Source organism: Mytilus edulis, chromosome 11, assembly GCF_963676685.1.
Source record: "Mytilus edulis chromosome 11, xbMytEdul2.2, whole genome shotgun sequence".
Taxonomy (NCBI): Eukaryota; Metazoa; Mollusca; class Bivalvia; order Mytilida; family Mytilidae; genus Mytilus; species Mytilus edulis.
In genome coordinates, this window is record NC_092354.1 from 78,263,819 (window position 1) to 78,270,991 (window position 7,173).

Below are 7,173 nucleotides of genomic sequence, written 5' to 3' on the forward strand. Positions count from 1 at the left end.
AAACCCACCCGCCTCCCCTTGCAATTTCCCATCTAAAAACAATTCTTGTGTCTGCTGCTGTTTTATTTATCTTTTCAGAATGACCAGAACAGGCCGGATCTATATTTTTTGGACAAAAAAGAGGATACAAACAAGCCGATGAATTTGCTAGCTGAATCATACGTTCGAGAACTATATATGTCAATGCTAATTTTCATGAATGGCTACCACCTTTATCTAAATATTCAGACACCAGTAGTGTCAGAATGGAATTATCAATACCTGCTATTAGTTCTTCGCCTGGAATGCATTTAACTTTTGAATTTATTTAGATAAAAATCATGCAGCATTTATCTTGATTACTTGATTCTAATTGTTCATTTATATTTTGTAATAAAATCATTCGTCACAGTCAAAAAGAATGTCAGGATCTGGCAAGATTAAGGGGTTATGATCGTTTCCCGTAATTGTACGTCGGATCGTATTAGGTTTTTACTTTCCTGCGGTCCCGCAGGAAGTTCTGTTGAGACCATCTCATGTCTACCCTGAGTGGCCGGTTCTGAGTTGGTACCAGTTCGAGCTTGACTGTTTTATGATACATAGGATGGCCTATGTATTCAGCGTGCATAAACTGTTAATCTTTACTCCCCTGAAACTAGGATGTGATGCGAATAAGATCCAACGTATTTGGGGATCATAACCCTCGTTCTCTTTAGGCTGAACCTTGAGAAACTTGAGCATCCATTGCTACCAATGGTGCACAGATTTGTCAGTTAAATCAATCATGTCGGCATTCTGTTATCATGTCAGACCTCGTCATTCTAAGTGAACTATGGCCGTTATTTTCACATTAGTTATTTGTTTGTTATGTTTTTGCCTGAAAATTGATTCTTTGATTAATTAGTCATATGTAAACTGTGTACTTCACGGCGAAATTCGCTGTTTTCTAAATTAACCTTCATAGGAAATACCCATAGCAGAAATGTATAGAAACTATAGCGTATAATAACAAAAACAGTTGAAATTTATATCCATAGAGCATATACAAAAATATGATTATATCGTCTTTACGTCATCTTTCTTGAGAATGATGAGCCACATTTGATTTACACATTCTTTATCATAAGGCGCCAAATCATAAACTCTCATCTTAAAATGTTCTTCTCTCACATTACTATTTATTCAACTTATTCTATTGACGTTGTATTAATGTATTGCTAAATTGTATGCTGTATTTATAATTATATGTTTGATTTTTTTCAGGTGGTAAGTGTCAAATACAAAACAGATAAGTATAGCGTACACATGCATATTCAATTCATTTTATACAATGGTGGTAGTAGAATACTTAAGTAAATCAATAAATATACCTTTTAAATGATTATCTCAAACGCGTAATATGGTAATATATGGTAATATCGAAATAAAAAAAGAACATAATTACAGAAATCGCTTAAGTTCAATTTAAACGTAAAAAAATGACATTTTTGCACAAAAGAGAGATAATTTAGAGTTTCTTCAATGATATAAACATGTTTAAAGTCATCTGTGGCCAAAACCAAATAAATGCAAATTAGGTCCGACATATTGGTATGATTGGTCCGAAATTTTCTTTGACTGCGATTTGTTCATGTATTTTTAAATTACAGTTGTCAACTATTGAAATATGAAAATAAATTGTGAAATGACACGAGATGGTAATAATATTTAAATTCTTTATTATGAATCACGAGCCTCTTTATGCAGGTTGATAAAAACCTAAATGTGGCAATTACGTATAAAAAAGTTTCTAGCGTCGCACCATTGCATGTCTTTGATTTTATACTAACATGACTAAGGAGACACTGGTTAACCTACGTGTAAATTGTGACTACATGTTTAATCTTGTTTATTCGTATGTATTTACTCCTGACTATGCATCAATAGATGTTAGCAAAAACAAAACTCTCATTTATCAAAAAATAGTATTTGAATAATATGCATTGTTTGGTTTACCAAAAGATTAAATGAAAATAACTTATGTCTATCGACACACTTTTACTTTTTCAATTACAAAAAGCTTTGGTATCTACAATAGAATCATATCTAGAAGCCATTTTTAATGTCAAATACTAATCTAATTTAATGAACTAATTGTTAAAATAACCCCAAAAAATAAACTGTTTTTCAAAATAGTTCAGCATAGTGATCAATATTTCAGAAAACTTAGGGTTGAAATGTACACGGTTTTTACAAAATTACAAAAGGCAAATTGCTCCTCGACATTGTATTAACAATAAATATGTAATCAACCAAGATTTTATTGTCATAATTCGAATGCCTAACCAACTTTTCATATTTTAAGTTATTCTATTTAAGGGATTCGAATGGTCATAACGTTGATTTGTGTTAGCATAATCAAAATAATTTCAAAAAAATGATTTTTTCTATCGTGAGGATCGCAAACCGCTTATTGGAAATGGATCGTAAAAGATCTGATTCTACGAAACTTTCATTTCTTTATTTACTTACAGGATAATTTATAATTTTTACTGGTTAAGAAAATACTAAATTTGTCAGACTTATATCAGTGCACTCGTGTTTGTGAATAGGACTATAGTCGTGCAATACCATTTGATCTGATTATCACATAATGTATAATACCACACCGACTCGGTACCTTGTAACACAGTATCTGTCTGTTTTTCTGAATGTTTTTTTTTCAAATTTTTTGCGAACATGTTTAAACCCGCCACCTCTTGTACAAATGGGCTTCATTGAAATAAAACACAGAAGAAACTGTTGATGCTTTCAAGTTTTCAATTATCTCCAAAACAAAAGAAAATTATTTGGTTTGAATAGTCATTTACAACTTGTTGGTTGATATACATATTCATGTTGATCATTTTGTTTGTATTTCGCTTGACTCTCTATCCCATTTAGTTTATACTAAATCAAACCAAATCATGTAAAGCAATATGCTGAACAAATTTAAGTTACATTTATAAAAATTTTGTTTTTGAGTATTTGATGTATCGTGATTGTCTTAAATTATTATTCAGACTTTAAATTTAATTTGTATCAGTCCATGGTAAGTGTTATGTGTCAAGAAAAGATAAGTATAGTGTGATTAGTTAACAAAAGAATAAATCTAAAAAATATATACAGTGAAAGCTGTATTTGATATTTTATTTTAAATGGGAAATATGAAAAATGTTATGATAAATAATGACGAAATCATATAGAAGTACCAAATCTATTGAAACCCTAGATGCATCACGATACTTTGACTTGAGTTTGTTTTTTTTTAGAATAAAACACATCTCAACACTTTATTGAAGACTTTACTGTTCGAGTGATAGGGAAAAGCTGTTAAAACATACTTAAAGAAGACACAATCTTTCATTTAGTTTAATTGACGTCTGGAGCTGGCATGTCAGTAACTGCTAGTAATCTTATGTTAATTTTTGTTTTGTCATTTTGTTTAGTTTCTTTTGTTACCTATTCTGACATCGGGTTCAGACTCCTCCAGTTTTACTCTGCGGATTGGTATGTGTTTATTTTCCTACATTGACGAGAGGTATAGGGTTAGGAGGGTTGCGTCTGTCCAAGTCAGAAGCTGCACAAAACACCTTTACAAATATTTAGTTAGTTCGTCTTCAAGTAATTGTGTCACTACTTAACTGTTTGTTCGACTTACTAGTGCACGCACTTAGTACACTTAATTCATGGTAATAAATTGTTAAAATAAGGCCTTTGAAAATGGTGAGTTTATTTTTTCGAATATTTTTTCGGTTAAAAATATTTGATAAAGTGCATGCTTGTATAAGTAATGTTGAATCTGTTAAGAGTTTGAATTTTTTTGTTCTGTTCTATAAATCACATTGCCCAATTTTTTTTTATTCAAAAAGAAACAAAATGCAATGTCTATTTAAATGAACATTTTAAATTTATAATGTGCGAATATGTGTGCTCAAACTTTATGCTTCATTTACCAGTAGTAACAGACACAATAATTATCTCAACTTGATCTGCCTTGCTCGTTGTAAACTTGTATAACTATAAGTTACAATGTATGACTAAAATCAGTAAAAATCCATCGAAAATACATCCTACATGTAAACAAAATTTAAAAACACTTTTAGATATTTTGGGTGATATATTTGCTCTCAATAACGACAATTTCAGTATGTACAATGGATAGATTTATACTGCTGAACTGACATTTAATAAAGCTAATACTATAAATGAACACTGTTCTGTACTTGATCTTCATGACGGGAAACTGAAATCTATAATTTACGATAAAACAGATGTTTTTTTTGGAAAGACACAAAACTCACGTTTTTGGCATTTATTTTCGATTTTAAATCCATTGAGGCCCGCGATGAAGACGGGTGCAAAAAAAAATAATTAAAGAATGTCTAATAGTCAGCATTAATACATTGCTCTAATAAATATCTATTTTGACATAACAACTAATTTGGACAGTAAAAACAAATAACAAAACATTGTCGATTTTAATCAGAAGTGTACGAGTTGTCCTACTCTTCAGAATTTTGAATGAACTTGATATTAACTTAACATGCATGCTGAAATTGACACGAGTAATTTTGTTACACATGTACATGATGTACACATTAAAGTTTTGATATCGATGATTGTCATCGTAGAAAATACTGCTGATCATGTCTGTCTGTTATCAGAAAATTGGCTTCATTCTTATTGCTCTACAGACATGTTTGAAAACACACATAACGTATACAAGTAGTTGATAATTCGTATAAGGTCAAACAATACGTCATTGGAATGCGACTGTAATACACATTTGGAGGTCACGCAAGTTCATACAACACTCGTCAACAGCAATACGTAAATTCAGTCCCGAAAGGGGCGGAGCTTTAAAGCGATATTTGTAAGGCTGTATCTGTATAGTAAGGCACGCAATTACAGGCTACATATGTTCTGTTTTGTTTGTTGTGCACCTTGAATGTAAGTGACATTTGACGATTGTTCAATACATTTGTCAAACACGCAAGGGGTGAAACAAATTGGTGATGCTTTGCATATAGCGCACAAACGACAATAAAACAAACAACAGAACACAAAACTGTACACACGTGTAATCTAAATATTGATTATGTTTACTTTGTCCTTTGTTTGTAAATTGCAACGAAATTAGACGTTCAAGTTCTTACAATGAATTAAATAGTGGTTCCTCTTTCTTAAATTTGTTACATGATCTATACAAAAGCAGATGATAGTTGAAGTTTCCAATAAATGAATCCTATCCTACATTTAAGATACTCCAGACTTAGCATGACACACTTATTGGTAGATATTTTGCAAAAGAAAATAAGAAAAAAACACGTTTTTTAATACATTTAAAATAAAATTGAGAATGGAAATGGGGAATGTGTCAAAGAGACAACAACCCGACCATAGAAAAACAACAGCAGAAGGTCACTAACAGGTCTTCAATGTAGCGAGACATTCCCGCACCCGGAGGCGTCATTTAGCTGGCGACTAAACAAATATATACTAGTTCAGTGATAATGAACGCCATACTAATTTCCAAATTGTACGCAAGAAACTAAAATAAAAAAAATACAATACTAACAAATGCCAGAGGCTCCTGATTTTTACAGGCGCAAAAATGCGCAAACAATTTAGTATGACTATTTTAATAAAACAAAACAAATGGAAGCCAAAGCCTAAGATTTATCATACCACTGAAACGCCCAATACCATCAATGAAGAATTCAATTACAAAAGAGTAATGAATCTCTTGGTAATATACGTTTGTTACTTAAGGTATATAAATTGTTAACCGCTATATCTGAATTACAAGAATTCAAATTTAAGTGCCAATGTAGCATATATCCAGTAGAGCCAAAATAGCGGTTATTGGTCAGCGTATACATCAACGGTCAAACGTTTACAATACAAAATTATTTTCGTATTGACAAATACAAATGTCACTTCATTATAATATGATGAGCAATACAAACGAGATAATGTACACTGAGATTCAAGTGAATTCAGACAAAAGTCGTTTTAAATGAAATACTACCTTCTCGTTTTAGGTGTTGTGGCAGGTAAGTATTGACAATAAAACTAACGAGTTATATTCGTTTGCTATAACACAAGACATGAGTGAGTCATTGAAAAATAAAGGGTCGTACTTTTAAACACACGAAAACCTTCAACGAAGTATAACATGTGTATTTCCTTTTAATGTGTTCGATACATAAACTTTACATTTACAAGTATTATACATTTTATTACTTAAAGGATACAACATAATTTGCAAAAAATGCTAAATGTTTGAGATAATCTCTTTTAAACTTGCTATTTTGAAGATTTCCGGATTTCAAAATAACAAGTACTTCTATCAGAGACACTTTTCGTTTGATTTACTCTGATGGCTGTTTCTGACATAAACCGTTTTTATTTAAATATAGGGATCACGCGCAATACAACATACATGAACAAACAAAAGAGCCTAAATATGTTTTAGTATATCAGACGAATTTGTTATTTCAAAAACGAAACATGTAGGTTACTTTTGAAACATAAAGTCTGCTTCAATCTTAGCAAATTAAACACCAAGTTCGTTGACGAAATCGGTTTGAAATGTATTAAAGAATGCTAGAAGCATTGCATTCAAGAAGCAATTGATAACAACAACTATATACATTTACATTAAAAGCGAAATACTTTAAGTATGGTTTATATACTGAAATGAGAAACCATTTTATTCATATCTGCAGGTATATGGACGAGATCGACTAACAGTTAAAAGACAGCCATTTACACACACAAGACATAATATAACACTTCCGTGTGACGTATAAACAATGAGATCTAATATGGATCTTATATTTTCCGGTTGTATTTGAATGTTATTTATATGTTGAATTATATCATGATTCTGATAACATCACTTAGTTAACAGTTAACTACAATGGTGTTATATCCACCTTACACCATACGCTATTTTGTACTTGTTGTACCATAAGTATTTGTTTTATGTTCATATTATCTTATTTCAGAGAACAATGTAATGCAATAGCTTTACTATGACTGGGATTTTTTTCAGTTTTGTTTTTAATTAATTTTGAATCAGCTAGTTTTGCTAGACATATCTAAAATCGATTTCACTTTTCTAAAAATCATTTGTGTATATGTAGATACAACTCATTATAATCTGTC